Below are 17193 nucleotides of genomic sequence, written 5' to 3'. Positions count from 1 at the left end.
TGTTTCACTGGTTAGAATATAACCTTTGTGATTCAACTGATTTTGTATTTCTCCTGATGCAGATCATCTATTTTGATCACAAGACAGAGTAAGCAACTATAGCTGAATTGACACAAACCCTCAATTACTCCTGGAAAACTAAGCAAAAGCATACTCTATGACAGCATCAGTAATATCATGTCCTACTGAGAAAGGAAACAGCCCAGGCCTCAATTCAGAGCTTTTCCTATTACAAGATAAATCAGGCAACTGAAAACATTCACAGGAAGACTGGTTAGGCAGAGACCATATTAACATTTCCAAGGAGAGGTGTGAGGAACACTAGCCTGCTAAAGTTTCTGCTAGAAAGTGTTTCTTGCTCAAAAACTTTTAGGAAACACTGCATGCTGTTTCCTTCTCTTGGAACTTCATAGAACATTTTGACATTTCAAGAGTTCTAAAAAACCCTGCTTTTATACCCATCAGCAACAAAAACCACACTTATGCAACCATAGAAGCTTTTATTCTTGTCAAACCTATGAGCATTCTTGCAGATTTGTTTTTTCATAAAACTCACTTTGAGACACTGAAACACACTCACTTGTATCTTCCCACTCATCAGCACCATTCTCAATGCCGAGTCAATCTAGAGGACAATATCCTCAGAACAACAAAGTGGCTCAAGACCCATTAATTTGTGACAGTTCCCCCCTTGGGAGAAGCAGCTTGGTGTCAGGCAGAGCTCACTAGACTATGTCCAGAGCCCTGGATTCAAGTCTAGGTCAGGAACTTTGGTAGGAGCCCAAAGCCCTGAAAACATTATAGGCCCCACCCTACATATACTACAATTCAAAATAAACCCAACTCAAATTATGAAATAAATATAAGGAATCTTTACAGAATTCTGAATGATTCCATAATGACAAGTTCAATACTTGATATTTCAAATTCTTGCCCCCCAAACAATACTCCTGTTTTGCTGGTGCTCTAAATACATGTTTAGTCTGTGTGAAGCTACTAGTCCTACCAGCGTTTCCATCCCAGGATCTACCATTCATCAACTCCAAGCTCATCAATTCACCTCTTTTGGCCTTAGTTAAGTGACATAGCAGATGAAATTAGTCTATAGAATTACAAAGATTATCTAGTTCTATAGTTCTGTGATTCCTTCTGCTGTATTAACTAGCCTTGCTTGGTCTGACATTGAAGGATGAAAACCTTTCCTGTAGCAATTCCTTAGGTGCTTACTGTAGTATACACTGTTGCCTTCTTACCTTAGTGGACACTGTGGAAGACCAGCCCACCACTAAGGTAAGAAGGCAACAGTGTGTACTACAGTAGACAACTAAGGAATTGCTACAGGGAAAGTTTTCATCCTTCAGTGTCAGACTGAAACCCATGGAATCTCTGGACTTTTTAAATGGGATCATAGATTTTGTAATACTTAGACCAATTTTAGTGGGGATATTCTGTTACTTGTAGTTAAAGATATTTTATCTGATATGTCTGCTCAGAGCTTTCAGGAACCAAAACAGTGTTTTGTTTTGAAATCTTGCCACTTGAGAAATTAAATCACATGTAATCTTTTAGCAGATGTCTTAATAATCAGGACAAATTCAATAAATTACAGCACGTACTATACATCCATAGAAAAATTTTACTTTAAGAAAACTGTTGACAATTTTTTCAGCATATTTGTAAATGACAAATAAAATGTGGCACAAATGCACTAAAAAAATATTAAAGTTATCCAGAATTGTTAACATTTGCTTTATTTTTTTGTATCTTCCAAGTTTTTTATTAACAAGATTTATTGTTTTTATGCCTGTTTTATTTTTAATGGTATTTGAAAAAATAACCTAAACTCCTGCAAATGTTCATTCTCTTGTTTCTCTCTCAGGGAAAGGACCAAGTGTCCACCATCAAAGGACACACCTACAGGCAGAAAGTAACTAGGACTCTTCAGAAACCTAAGTTTCAAACAGTCAGCTTTATGAGCTATTCAGGGCAGATTTGTCAAGGAAGCCATAAAAGATAACCATTTCTCTTACTACTCAAGGGTTATGAGCAATGTGAAAAGGCTTTCAGCATCTTGATGGGCATATATAGGTTTTCCTTCCTACCTAAACCTCACCATTGGTAATTCTGTAGGTACAAACTGGTTTCAGGAAAGGTGGCGTGGTTTGAGGAATATCTTCTATGAGCTAATTTACTAGAGAGAAAGTAGTGGGATGGGGAGTGTTGCACGGTGAAAGAAAAAAATCTAAAAAGGAAACTAGAATAATAAAACAGAGAGAAATTAAAACCAACATCATGAGGGTGATGGTGACTGGAAGAAAAATAACAGAGTTAAGAAAGAAGAGAAATAATACCAAGAAGCCCAGTTGCTGACAACCTCTCCTGGGGCAAATCTTGTACATCTGAAGTTGCTGGCACTTCATGACAACACACAGGTCTTCACAGGAACCACGAGCTCTGTGTGGTAGTCCCTACTGGGTAGAGTGAAGAGGGCACAGGCTAGTCCCATGTATCTGACTTAGAAGTATGCCATCTTCTTCTTTGGGTATGTTGACAAGACATGTGGAAAACCTTCTGAGAATGCAAAGCCACTTCTGCACATCTGGGGATTTGAGTTAACTTGCTAAAACCACAAGTATAAACTCAAACCATATCTTGAGAGGTATTGTGTGGAGTAGACAGTCCACTGTATTATATTTCAGAAATACTGAGTTCAAGCTTTGTGTCTAGCACATATTAGTTGTGGCTTTGGTACCCATTAAACATCTCTAAACCTCAGTTTTCTCATATATAAAATTGTTGTTGTTGTTGTTGTTGTTGTTTATTACATTTGCAGGTGACTTCACAAACTTGCTATAAGAATCTAGTGGATTAATAAATGTGAAATTGCTTTATAAAACTACAGAAGTCTCCACAATGCAGGGTATTATTAGTGATTTTGAAGTCCTGGTCAGGAAAATAAAAAGTGGGGAACTAAAAATTGTAAATATGTTGAGGGTAATTTTTAAACCATGCTCGTATAAAGGAAAACCACAAAAGAATAGATCTACCCCTTGGGGCAGATAGTGTTGGCAGAGAGAAAGCCTATTGAGTTGCTATCTTTTATATTAAAGGTAATAATTTTCAAATATTAAAGAGTAAGGCTAATATTGTTGAGAAAGAATAAAAGCCCAAGTGATCTAAGAAAATTATAAGACCTTTTCCTTGGAACTTCATGCTGAACAAATTATTTCTGAGCCTCCCAAAAAACTTAGACATTTGATCCCAAGACCAATGTTAGGAGAGCAATAGAAGAATCATGTTTGTGTCAGTTGGATCTCCTAGATGAAGTTATGAATACACGAAGTTTATTGGTAGGGGACACTTGTAAAAGAGAAGGGGGGAGAAACAGTTTGGGGCAGGGAGAGTTTCAAACCATGATGCAGATCTGACAAAATCTCAACCAATGCAACTGGGAGCTCTGGAGCAAAGATTCCCTGTTAAAGGAATCTCATGCTGAGCAGAGATGGCCAGACCTTTCTACCTCCACTATGCTCAATTATTTCAGGGGGTGGAGGTTCCCAGGGAAAGCATGGCCTCAACTCAAAACGTGAGGTGGTTCCTGAAGTGCTAACAGTTAGAGGGTATCAGCTCACTGCACTCCTTATAGTTGATCCTCACATTCTGTCATTAAAGAAGATGGAGCAATGCACCTCCACCATTGCCATAATGTTGAATAAGGGAGGGGCCAGGATATTAAAGATGTTCAGACATACTGTGGGTTCTTAAAGGTGGCCTCTAGAAAGTCTAGACCAAATCATTGAGCAAACTGTTTGTGAACACTTATAACAGACAGTGTAGATCACTAGGGGCCCATAAGTGTTCACCAAGAAAATGCCATGAAGTGCCACTTCCTGTTTTCAGCATTACTAGTCTGGCACACCATGAGAATGCTGATCATATAATATAACTGGGTTTCAATAAGATATTTGTCAAAATCATTTTGATAGCCTTATTAAGATGAAAATATGGAGCTAAATAATAGTTTTGTTGAGCAAATTCTGATGTTCTTAAGCAATTATATCCATGGAGATCAATTAATATGACCTACATTAGCAACTAATGTTTAAAGTTCAAAGGCCCAAAACAGAAATTATTATCTTCTAAAACTAGCTCCTCTTCCTCATTTCCAATTTCTAATAATACTATTGCTATATGTACTATATTTTCCTAGACATCTGCATTTGAAAGCTCAGAGCTTCCCCATGGAAACGCTTATTCTCTTAAGTGACTCAGTTTCCAATTCAGGCAGACTATGCTTCTTATTATCTTTCACATTCATCCCTTCACTTTCACTCCTGCTGTCATATGCCTGGGCTCCATTTCTTCAAATCAACCATATGTCGTGGCTTGAAAAGTGTTCTTCCCACAATAATCCATCACATATCACTCACATTGAACTTTCCTGTCTCTCCAAACCATTGGCCTGCTAGCCAAGATTCCTTTATCTATGACCTCCTCCCACTATTTTCCCATGTGTTCCACCCCTGGAATCAGACAAATCAAAGTACTGTTCTTACTGTTCCCTTACTGGCCATTAGCTGCCTTACAGATTTCTTCAATGATGAGCTACACATTTTTAAAAATTTTCCAATGTTTCTGAAATTAAGAAGCACTTTACATTCAAGGTCAGAAGAAAACTGTCAACTTCAGAACTGACAAAGGAGTTATGAAAAGTCCCCATTGACTATGACAGAATTTATAATGAGTAGAAGGAATCAGTTCATCTCATTGTCATTGCAGCTATATATTAACTAATTTTTACTTAAAATATAGCAGCGTATGTCAGAAATTGCTTTGGATGCTTGAAGCAAAATGGATAAAAATCTCTGCCTTCAGTAGAGCATAAATCATGAAGAATTGTTACCAGGTTCTGAAAAATCTATCTGTCACAGGGTCTGGTTAACTTTTAAGAGATGCTCTTTTACTTCTAGTGACAAATAACTAATTTAGGAGGAAAAAATAAAATTATGTTTAAAACCAAATAGGGCACCCAAACAAAACCTGTTATACTTTGCGTGGCAGAAAAACACACTTGGAGACAGTAGCTTAGGCTTTGTTACCCATGTATTTCCCTTTCCCCCTCATCCCCTACCAATTCAAGAAGAGAGTTGGTCCCTTTCTCATTTCCTCAGGGGAAAGATATAGCAGGTTAGAAAATAGATATGACCTAAGAGAAGGGGAATCTAGGACCAACTTCTTGGCTATACTGGAAACACAGGAAGAGAGTAGCAAAATCCCAGAAAGAAAATAGCTCTCAGGGTACACCTAAAGGTATGGCAGGCAGCCTTGCAGGCTGAAGCAAGTGTCCAAAGTGGAGCTTATAAGGGATTGAGAAGCAACTGAAACTGGATGTAATGGGCACATGGAAGAGGAACAGCGGCAACAAACAACCTCATTCAGTCACTGGATATTGAGTAAATTCCCCGGAATAACAATGAAATTCCAGGGAAGAACTCAGGAAAGAACCATGTTAATATCTCCCACCAAACCAGGATGAAAGGCTCAAAAAGAAGTTAAGTTATATAATGTAAAGTTATATGTCTTATACATCTGAAATTATATACTGAAAATCTTCACTGCTATATTTGCTATGTCATGAAATTTAAGGCTCCAAAGAGGCCAAGAATCATGAGAACATTATGAAAAGTAGCAAGTTACCTGGAATGCTTGAGGAGAAAATAATTTGGAAAAATCTTAAGATTCTGAATATGAAAAACACATTCAAGACTTGGTCATGATTCTAAAAAGGAAAGTAGTCTATATTAAAAATTATAGGAATAAATTTATGCTAAATTACTTCTTAATGAACACTTGAGGTAGTGTTTCTTATATTTTTTTCCTCTAAAAAGCTTTCTACTTAAATTGATGGTGGATCTTAAAATTCATGGCATTCTGGAAGTGAGGAAAATGTTTTTCATCATTTTCAGGATTTTCAGCTCTCAAAATCCTACCTGTCAACATAAGAGATGTATGAAATAAATTATGCTACATCTATGTAACAATGGAATTCAGTGTTTAAAAGTAGTCTCATAGAATAATATATAGTGACATGAGAAACTATTACAATTAAAAAATAAAACTTCTACATCAGCTCACTGATCAAGATGGTGGAGTAGGTAAACACTGTGCTTGCTTCCTCTCATGATCACATCAAAATTAACACTAAACTACAGAACAAGCATCATTGAAAATTGCCTGAAGTCTAGCTAAACAAGTCTTACAACTAAGAACATACAGAAGAGGCCACCTCAAAACTGGTAGGAGTGATGGAGTCACAGAACAGGCTGGTCCCACACTCTCGACTGTAGAAGTCGAGACCCCTGAGGAGCAAGGGGTCCCAACTCCACACCAAACTTCCAAGCCCAGAATTTCAATGCCAGGAAGAAAAGTCCCACAACCTCTGGTCATGAAAACAAGTGGAGATTGTGGCTGAGTTAGACGAAGGGTGGGCATAATCACAGGCATTCCTTTTAAAAGGCTCACACACAGACTTACTCACTAATGGACTCACTCACTCTGAGCTCCAGCTATGGCACAGCAGCTCGAAAGGTACCAGGGACACACGGGGAGAAACTGAATTGTCTGGCTTCGAGATGAGGGCTGGAGGGGTAGCTATCTCCCAGACAGAAGTTCTAGCAGAAGCATTGTTTCTTTGTTAAGACCTCCCCTGTTCCCAGCATGCAGACACGGGCAGTGGCCATATCTGAGTATCCATAAACCTGGCTAACACTGTTTGCATTGCCCTAATGATTCGCTGAGACCATGCCTCACCAAAAGAACGGACTCATCCAAGCCACTCCCACTGGATTTTCCATACAAATAGTCTCTCTTGGCTCATGCTGAAATTTTCCTTAAATATCTCAAAGGTTTGCAAAATCCAAACAAGCAGTATCTGGCATAAATGTGCCACATTCTTGTAGCTGAGCAGCACCAGGCCCAGCATTAGGAGCAGCCAGCCTTGGTTTAAGGCTTGGCCTCTCCCAGGCACTTCCAAGCTCAGCACAGGTGCAGCCATGTGCAGATTGCTTTGTGACTCATGCCAGGTGGCTGAGGTTAGGGCACAGGCTGCAGTGAAACTTAGCCTGCGGCAGAACCCCTCCCTGGAAGCTCTGGAGCCAGCATGCCTAGTGGCTAGCTTCAGACAGAGACAGAGCACCACTGGGTGGCTTCTGAGGACAACATACCTAAAGGTCAGACTCGGCAGGCACCAGAACCCTATTAAAGCAAATTCTGCTGCATAGAGTAAACCCCCTGCACAACAGCTCCTCCACCATAGTCACTAGCCAGTCCTTACAACCAATCAGCCCAAGGGTCAATCTCTCCCATTGACATACAAATAGCAACCAATGTCAACTACAACACAAGGGCACACATAACCCAAAGAAAGGACACACCTGGAGAAACCGAGTCAGGTAACCAGGGAAACTGTGCAACTGAGCCCTACAAGACACATACTACATAAGACCACTCTACTGAGACAGAGAGACCTAGAACTCTACCTAATACATAGAAATAAACACAGAGAGGCAAACAAAATGGAAGAGACAAAGATACATGTCCCAAATAAAAGAACAGAACAAAGTTCCAGAAAAAGAACTAAAGAAAATGGAGACAAACAATCTACCAGATGCAGAGTTCAAAATACTGGTTATAAAGATGTTCAGCGATCTCACTGAGAACTTCAACAAAGAGATAGAAACATAAAAATGAAAATAGAAAACATAAAATAGGGTCAGAAATGAAGAATACAATAACTGAATTAAAGAATACATTAGAGAGATAAGTATCAAGAGCTGGGAAGATGGCAGACCACGTAAAAGCAGAATTTGCCTTCTTCCAAATCCACATTGGAATTACAACCAAATTATAAAATAACGAACGTGGAGAATCACCTGAAGTCCAGCTTATCATAACACACATGTTTGATAATATAAAGAAGGAGCCACATCAAAGCCAGTAGGAGGGGCAAAATCGCGAATCAGGCTGGACCCGCACCCGCAGGTGGTAGAAGAACACAGGGACGGAGAGCGAGGCTGCAGAGGCTCCCCTGAGGTCAGGGTGTCCCGACCTCATTTGGGGGCTCCCCAGCCCAGGGTCCCAGCCCAAAGAAGGGGAGTTTCCAATAATTCTGACCAGAGGGGATTCTGGCCATCTGGTGAGACGGAAGGAGACTGAAACCCTAGATGCCCCTTTGAAGGACTCATGAGCAGGCTTTCTGGCCTGCAGACACTCACCTGGAACACTAGTGGTGGGTCAGAGACTCACACAAGATTCATATGGGGAATGTCTGCATTACCTAGCGCCAGAACGAGGGCTGGACGGGCAGCCACCATTGTGCCTTAGTCAGGCCCCCTTAAGGACACTCTAAATCCTGCCAGCTTGACAGTACAGATCCCTTCCAAAGGGCCATTAGGAAGTTCTGGCCTGAGGGAACCAGCTTGCTCCACCCAACCTGCAGATTGCCCAGGGCTTTTGTTGCTAGATGGCTACCACGCCCTGTATAGATTCAGGGCCAAACATTCACGGCTGGCAGCCAGGGCTATGAGGGTGCATTTCAGAGATAGTTTCAGACAGATCACAGTGGCCAACACGAATTTGTGCAGATCTCAGGGATCTGTGGGCCACTCCCAGACAGAAGTTGGTCTTGCTATGATCTGGGACTTTTGTGGGAATGTGAGAACAGTTACCAAGTTGCAGCAAGATTGAGGTTGTATTGATCTAACAGCCATTGTCTCTCCAAGACCCCATCCCATTCAACCCACAAATTGCCCCAGGCTGCCCATTGACAGCCAATTACCACCATCTTCCCCCTCCCCCCAGGTCTCTCAACCCACAGAGTCAACAAACTTTGGCTAGCACTGGGCAGGCACTGCAGAGAAATCAGTTGCAGGCAGTCATCTGCTGCTGGCAAGAGCTGCAATATTGAGTGGAGGGATCGCGCAGGGGCCTGTGGAACTGCCCCAGAATGCAGTTCGTTCACTGTGATCTGTGACTACTGCAGGAATGCCTAGACACAGAAGTTGCAGCAAAACTCAGGCTGTATTGGCCCAACAGCCCTTGTCTCCCTGAGATCCTGATTCACCCAAGCCACAAAGTGCCTGCATCCCATTGACAGGCAGCCTCCCTCGCCCTGTTTTTCTCTGGGATTGTGCATTCTGTGCAGGCAACTGACCTTGGCTAGCGCAGTGAGCACTTTTTGGGGAAAACAGTTGTGGGCAGACCACTGCTGCCTAGATGAGCTGCAATATCTCTTGGGGGGATCGCAGGTGTCTGTGGAACTGCCCCAGACAGCAGCTTGTCTCTCTGTGATCGGTGATTACATGGGGAACGTGCAGACACAGAAATCGCAGAAAACTGAAGTTATTGGCCTGAAAGCCCTTGACTCCCTGAGATCCTGCCCCATCCAATCCACAAAATGCTCACTGCATGCTAATAGGCAGCTGCCCCTGCCCTGGGATGGCACATTCTGTGCAGTCAACAGATCTCAGTCAGTGAAGTGACCAAAGTTCAGAGAATACAGTGACAGGAAGATCACTGCTGCCAGCATGAGATACAGTATCATTTGGTAAATATCAGGGGTTTCGTGGGCCCATCAAGGATGACAGTAGGTCGCACAGTGATATCTGACTTTGGAGGGAGCCCGGAGGCCCAGAGTTGACAGCAAATCTGGTGCTGTGTAGGCTTGATGACCCTATGCCTCACTGAGATAAGGCCCCACATAATCCACAAATTACCTGTGGTAAGCCTGCTCCCAGGCAACCTAGTCCCATCCTGTGCTTTCCATGGGTCATGAATTCAACAGTAAACAACAGCACTCAGTTTGTGCGGCTCATGCAAAGTCCACTCATCTGGGAGAAGCATTCAGTGGTAGGCCACAAACTAATGCCCATGAGCTTGAGTAATTTGGAGGCCTGAGATGGGCAGTAGCTGACCTTGCTATGATTAGAAACTTGTTTTGTGGAAACTTGTACAGGGAGCCACAGAGACAGTGCTGGCATGTAAACTGACACTGCAGTGGCAGGGGGAAATTTTTCAATAGATCCAGGAGACTCTCGGAGTCCCTGCATCACCCAACACTCATAACACCCAGAGGCTCTTCCACTTTCAGAGACTTACAGGCAAATAATAGGAAGTGTCAGGCCTTGAGGAGCACTGGTCTCTCTGCTAAACTGCCTTATGTCAGAGACAGGGAAATAGTGGACCACCGCCTACAGCATTGTCTCTACCACTTACCTATAGATCCAGCATAGGCAACAACCATCAACGGATCACTTTGGAGTTTTCCCCAGGTATCCCTGAGCAATCAAAGGCAGCAGCTGACATTGGCCTACTGAAGAGTCACTTCCAAAGGGCCAAAAAAACAAGGAACCCAGATGCTGCCACTAGACCACAACAGAGCAACTCTTGACTAGCCCCACAAGTGGTATGCACAAAGTATGGTTGTAACAAGTACACAAGCCTGCTAGGGCAAATCCCACTCAGTGGGGTCAACCCCCACACAGCAAATCTTACCCTGTGAGTGCAGCCAATTCCCACAATTAGTCAGCCTGAATGTTAATCCCACCCACTGATCTACTAGCAACAACGAAAACTTAGTGACAACAGAATATCACATATAACCCACCCAAAGATCATATCCAGAGCACTTGACATAAGGGATCAGGGAGAGTGTGCCACTGGGCCATATAGGACACCTTCCACATTAGGCCATCTGGCCAAGGCTGAGAGATGAAACAAATATTCCTGACACACAGAAATGAACACAGAGAGGCTAATAAAATGAGAAAACAAAGAAACATGCTGCAAATGAAACAACAGGAGAACACTCCAGAAAATAAGCTAAATAAAATGGAGGGAAGCAACCTATCAGAGACAGAGGTCAAAATAATGTTTATAAGGATACTCAACAAAAGTAGTGCGGGGAATGAATGAACTCAATGAAAATCTCAACAGAGAGACAGTAAGCATAAAAAAGACATTGAAACCATAAAAAAAAAGACAGAAATGAAGAATACAGCACCTGAAATGAAGAATACACTAGAAGGATTCAACAGTAGATTGGATGAAGCAGAAGATCAAATTAGTGAAATGGAAGACAAGGTAGCAGAATACACACAATCAGAACAACAACAACAAAATTTTTTTTTAAATGAGGACCGTTTAAGAGACCTCTGGGACAACATGAAGCTTAAAAATATCCGGATCATAGGAATATGCAAAGGAGAAGAGAGAGAGCAAAATATTGAGAATCTATTTGAAGAAATAATGACAGAAAACTTCCTAACCTGGCAAAGCAATTAGACATACAAGTTCAAGAAGCATAAAGAATCTCAAATAAGAGTAATTTAAACAGAACCGCACTGAGACACATCATAATTAAAATGTCAAAAGTCAAAGACAAAGAAAGAATCTAAAAAGCAGCTAGTTACTTACAAAACTACCCCTATAAGAATGTCTGCTGATTTTTCAATGGAAATTTTGCAGTCCAGAAGGGACTGGCAAGAAGTGTTCAAAGTTATGAAAAACAAGAATCTACAACAAATCTACAATGAATGATTTACCCAGAAAGGCTTTCAATTAAAATAAAAGATGAGATTAAAAGTTTCCCAGACACGGAAAAGCTTAAGGAATTCATCATCAACAAGCCATTAATACAAGAAATATAAAAGGGACTTTTGTAAAATGAGAAGGGATTAAAAAAACAAACAAACAAACAAGAGTGACATCAGAAACATGACTGAGTGAGAGGTCTCCCCCTTTGAACAATAAGCTAAACATCTAAAACTCAACAAAAAAACACCCAAACTGCATACCAGCATGTCTAAGTGTGGGAACTGCGCATAAGAGCTACCATAGGTCAGAACCCTGGCAGTCAGGCAGCAGACTGGGAGAAACAAAGAAGCTGCCTCTCACAACCTCCAGAGCTCCTTGTAGTAGGAGGGAGAGGGAGAAAGTACAGCAAGCTCTCTAAACAACCCTGCCTGGGAGAGTCGTCAGCTCCATGTGGCCAGCAGGTGTGCCCAGACATCAAGGCAGAAAGCAGAGAAGTTGGGATGGCAGAGAAACAACAGTTGATTGTTCCCAGCCTCAGCTGCAAATGAAAAGCTAAGCCACAGCCCCCATCCCCCAACCCAGAAGAACCTTCCCCTCTTACCCTCTGAGAGTGAACACCACGGAGCTCCAGGAGAATATAAGCAAACGATATTGAAAGCGTTGATAATACTGACAGGGACTGAAACTGAGGGTAGCAAGCATGATTAAACATCTATAAAAAAGAAAAAAGGCATTTTTAAGGCTTTATATAGAGCAGGGATCTGAAAGGCTTAGACACCACCTACTGGAAACAAAAAGAAAAATGCCTTCTTTGTAACAGACTAAAAAGAGACTGTTAGATAATAAATCTTCTTTCTGGAAAAAAAAGAAAGCATAACATACTTCCATTGATGCCCAGGTGGAGAAATAGTCCATTAAACACCATGAACAAGCAAGGTGACAAGGCAACTCAGAAAGAAAGAGAAAAACCTCCAAAAATAAGCTTACCGACATAGAAAAATATGACTTAAAGGACAGAGAATGTAGGATGGTACATCTGAAAAAAACTCAGTGAGATCCAAAACAATTCATATCAAAATTTCAGGAATTGAAAAAAACAACTAGATGAGTAGAATCTGTTCTATATCCAGGAGATTGAAACCCTCAAAAAGAACCAAGCGGAACTTCTGAAGATGAAGAACACATTTTAAGAGATGGAAAATGAAATAGCATGCTTGGGAAATGGAGTCAACCAAATGTAGAAAAGGATCGGTGATATTGAAGAAAGAAATCTAGAAATAAATCAGAAGGAAGATGAGAGAAACCAAAAAATGAAAAATAATGAAAAAGAAATACAAGAACTAGCTGATACCATCACCAGAGGAAACATAAGAATAATGGACATTATCAAAGATGAGGGAAAGGAGCAGGGACTAGAAAGCATTTTTGGACAAATAATTGATGAGAATTTCCCAAATCTAAGGAATGAGCTGGAGCCTGGAATTCGAGAAGTCAACAAAACATCCAATTATCTTAACCCAAATAGGCCTTCGCCGAGACACATTGTATTAAAATTATAAAGAAGGAGAAGGAGAAGGAGAAGGAGGAGGAGGAGGAGGAGGAGGAGGAGGAGGAGGAGGAGGAGGAGGAGGAGGAGGAGGAGGAAGGAAGGAAGGAAGGAAGGAAGGAAGGAAGGAAGGAAGGAAGGAAGGAAGGAAGGAAGGAAAGAAGGAAAGAAGGAATTCTCAGGGAGCCAGGGAAGACAGTAACCTATAAAGGAAAACCCATTAGATTAGCACTAGACTTCTCAATGCAAACTTTACAAACCAGAAAAGAGTGGAATCAAATATTCAAACTATTAAATGAAAGGAACTACAAGCCAAGAAAATGTATTCAGCAAAGCTCTCCCTTAGATATGAAGGACAAATAAAGACCTTTACAGACATACAAAAATTGAGGGAATTCTCCACTATGAGGACTGAATTATAGGAAATACTGAAAGGGGTCGGGTCACCTAAAAATGACATAAAAAAGATAAGTAACTAGGAATAAGGCAACTAGCAGGCAGAGAGAAGAAGAGGAGAGAACAGGGAATTAAAAGCTTAAACAATAAGAGATTTGCTATAGCAATATAGTAATGAATGTTCAGCATACATAGGGACAAATTGAGACATGACTGAAAAGGGGAGGATTCGAAGATCCAAATTCACAAGGGGGAATAGAGATAAGACTTGTACAGAAAAAAAAATGGACGACTACATATACATAACTATCCTTTACATATCATAATGGTAACCAGACACCAAAAGTTCAGAAATAAAGACTATAACATAAAACACGAAGGACCAGAGGGAAAACCACAAAAACAAAATGAAATGAAGAAAATAGAAACATAAGGACAAGGAAGCAATGGAAACACTGAACTACTAGAACACAAAAGATAAAATGGCTATAAGGTTTCAAATTTCGATAATCGCGCTAATTGTAAATGGACTGAACTCACCAATAAAAAGGCACAGAGCTGCAGATTGATCAAAAAAAAAAAACAAAACTCAACCATATGCTGCCTCCAGGAAACACATCTGAGCTCCAAAGACAAATATAGACTCAAAGTGAAAGGGTGGAAAAACATACTTCATGCAAATGGCATTCAGAGAACAGTGGGAGTACTAATATCGGATGAAATAGACTTTGACATAAAATAGGTAAAAAAAGATACTGAGGGGTACTTCATAACGATAAAGGAAATCATGCACCAAGAAAACATAACACTTTTAATATCTATGCTCCCAATCGGGGGCCCCTGAAATATGTAAAGCAATTACTAACATAACTAAAAGGAAAAACAAACCAAAACACTATCATAGTAGGGGACCTAAATACCCCACTTTCAGATCTGGACAGATCATCCAAACAGAAAATCAATAAGGAAATAACATCCTTAAGTGACACATTAGAACAACTGGACATAATTGACATTTACAGAGCCTTTTATCCCAAAACAACTCATACATTCTTCTCTAGTGCACATTGAACATTCTCAAGAATTGACCATATACTGGGACACAAAGATAGCCTCAACAAATATAAGAGGATTGAAATCATACCAACTATATTCTGATCATAATGCTTTGAAAATAGAGATCGACTGTAAAAAGAAAGCGAGAAGAATCACAAATACATGAAAATTAAACAACATACTACTGAAAAATAACTGGGTCAGAGAAGAAATAAAAAGAAAGATCAAGTGATACATAGAAATGAATGATAATGAAACAAAAACATATCAAAATTTTGAAACACAGAAAAAGCTGTAATAAGAGGAACATTCATATCATTATGGGTCCACCTCCAAAAACAATGAGCCCAAATAAACAACTTAAAGCTTCATCTTAAAAAAAAACTAGAAAAGGAAGAACAATGAAGCCTAAAGACAGCAGAAAGAAACAATAAAAGTTAGAGCAGAAAAAAATTACATTGAAAACAAAAAAAATGAAAAACATTAAATACAATAAAAAGCTGGTTCTTTGAGAAGGTTAATAAAATTGACAAAGCCCTGGCTAGACTCACTGAAGACAAAAAAGAAAGGACACAAATAAACAAAATCAGGCATCACAGAGGGGAAACTACAACAGACACTGCAGATACACAAAGGATCATACAGGAATACTATGAAAAAGTATATAACACCAAATTCAATAACCTAGAAGAAATGGAACAGTACTTAGAAAACTACAACCTTACCTGACTGAATTAAGAACTGGAAAAACTAAATAGACCTATCAGCAGTATGGAAATTGAAACGATCATCAAAAACCTACCAAAAAAGTAAAATTCCAGGACCAGATAGCTTCACCAGTGAATTCTACCAAACACTCAAAGATTTAATACCTATTATCCTCTAATTCTTCCAAAAAAGCTAAAAGGAGGCAATACTTCCCAACTCATTTTATGAGGTCAATAATACCCTGATACCAAAATCTGGTAAGAATAACACACAAAAAAGAAAACTATAGACCAATATCTCTCATGAACACAGACGCAAAAATCCTAAATAAGATACTAGTGAACCAAATACAGCAACATATTAAAAAGATTATACACCACGACCAAGTGGACATCATCCCAAGGGCACAGGAATGGTTCAACATACGCAAATCAATTAATATGATATACCGCATAAACAAATTAAAAAATAAGAATCATATGATCATATCAATAGATGCAGAAAAAGCCTTCCACAAGATACAGTATCCATTTATGATCAAAACACTTAACAAAATGGATATAGAAAGAAAGTACCTTAGCATAATAAAGGCCATATATGACAGACCCTCAGTCAACATTATACTTAATGGTAAAAACTAAAAACCTTCCCTCTAAAATCAGGAACAAGGCAAAGGCAAGGCTGTCCGCTATTGCCACTGTTATTCAATATAACATTGGAGCTCCTAGCAAGTGCAATCAGGCAAGAGAAAGATATAAAAGGCATCCAAATAAGAAATGAAGAGGTCAAACTGTCACTATTTGTGGATGACATGATTCTCTATGTAGAAAACCCTAATGACTTTACAAGAACACTACTAGAAACAATAAACAAATACAATAAAGTTTCTGAATACAAAATCAACATTCCAAAACTCATAGTGTTCCTATACTCTAATAATGAAGTGTCAGAAAATGAAGTTGAAAAAATAATTCCTTTTGCAATTGCAACAAAAAGAATAAAATACCTAGGAATAAATTTAATGAAACATGTGAAGGACCTATGTAATGAAAACTACAAGACCCTATTAAAAGAAATTGAAAAAGATACAAAGAGATGGAAAGATATTCCGTGTTCTTGGATCGGAAGAATCAACATAGTTAAAATGAGCATATTACCTAAACCATTATACAGATTTAATGCTATTCCCATCAAAATCCCATGAGCATTTTTTAAAGAAATAGAACAAAAAATCATCAGATTTGTATGGAAGCACAAAAGACCCAAAATTGCCAAAGCCATTCTGAAAAAAAGAATGAAGCTGGAAGCATCACTCTGCCTGACTTCAAATTATACTACAAAGCAACGGTAATCAAAATGGGATAGTATTGGCAGCAAAACAGACACACGGACCAATGGAACAGAATCGAGAGTCCAGAAGTCAACCCTTATTTATATGGACAAATAATTTTTGACAAAAAAAACCAAAAACATGCAGTGGAGAAAAGAAAACCTCTTCGATAAATGGTGCTGGGAAAACTGGAAGGTCACCTGCAAAAGAATGAAACTAGACTGTTGCCTATCGCCACACACCAAAATTAACTCAAAATGGATTAAGGACCTGAATATAAGACCTGAAACAATAAAATTCATAGAAGGAAACATAGGAACTAAATCAAGGATTTTGGATTTAAAGAGGATTTTATGAATTTGACTTCAAAGGCAAGGGAAGTAAAAGCAAAAATAAATGAATGGGACTACATCGAACTAAAAAGCTTCTGCTTAGCAAAAGAAATCATCAAGATAAAAAAACAACCATCCAAATGGGAGAATATATTTGCAAGCAATGGCTCCAATAAGGGCCTAATATCCAAAATATACAAAGAACTCATATGACTCAATAACAACAACAACAA

Source organism: Rousettus aegyptiacus, unplaced genomic scaffold (genome assembly GCF_014176215.1).
Source record: "Rousettus aegyptiacus isolate mRouAeg1 unplaced genomic scaffold, mRouAeg1.p scaffold_m13_p_9, whole genome shotgun sequence".
Taxonomy (NCBI): domain Eukaryota; kingdom Metazoa; phylum Chordata; class Mammalia; order Chiroptera; family Pteropodidae; genus Rousettus; species Rousettus aegyptiacus.
The sequence above is the reverse complement of the archived record's forward strand: the minus strand, read 5'-3'. Positions refer to the sequence as shown.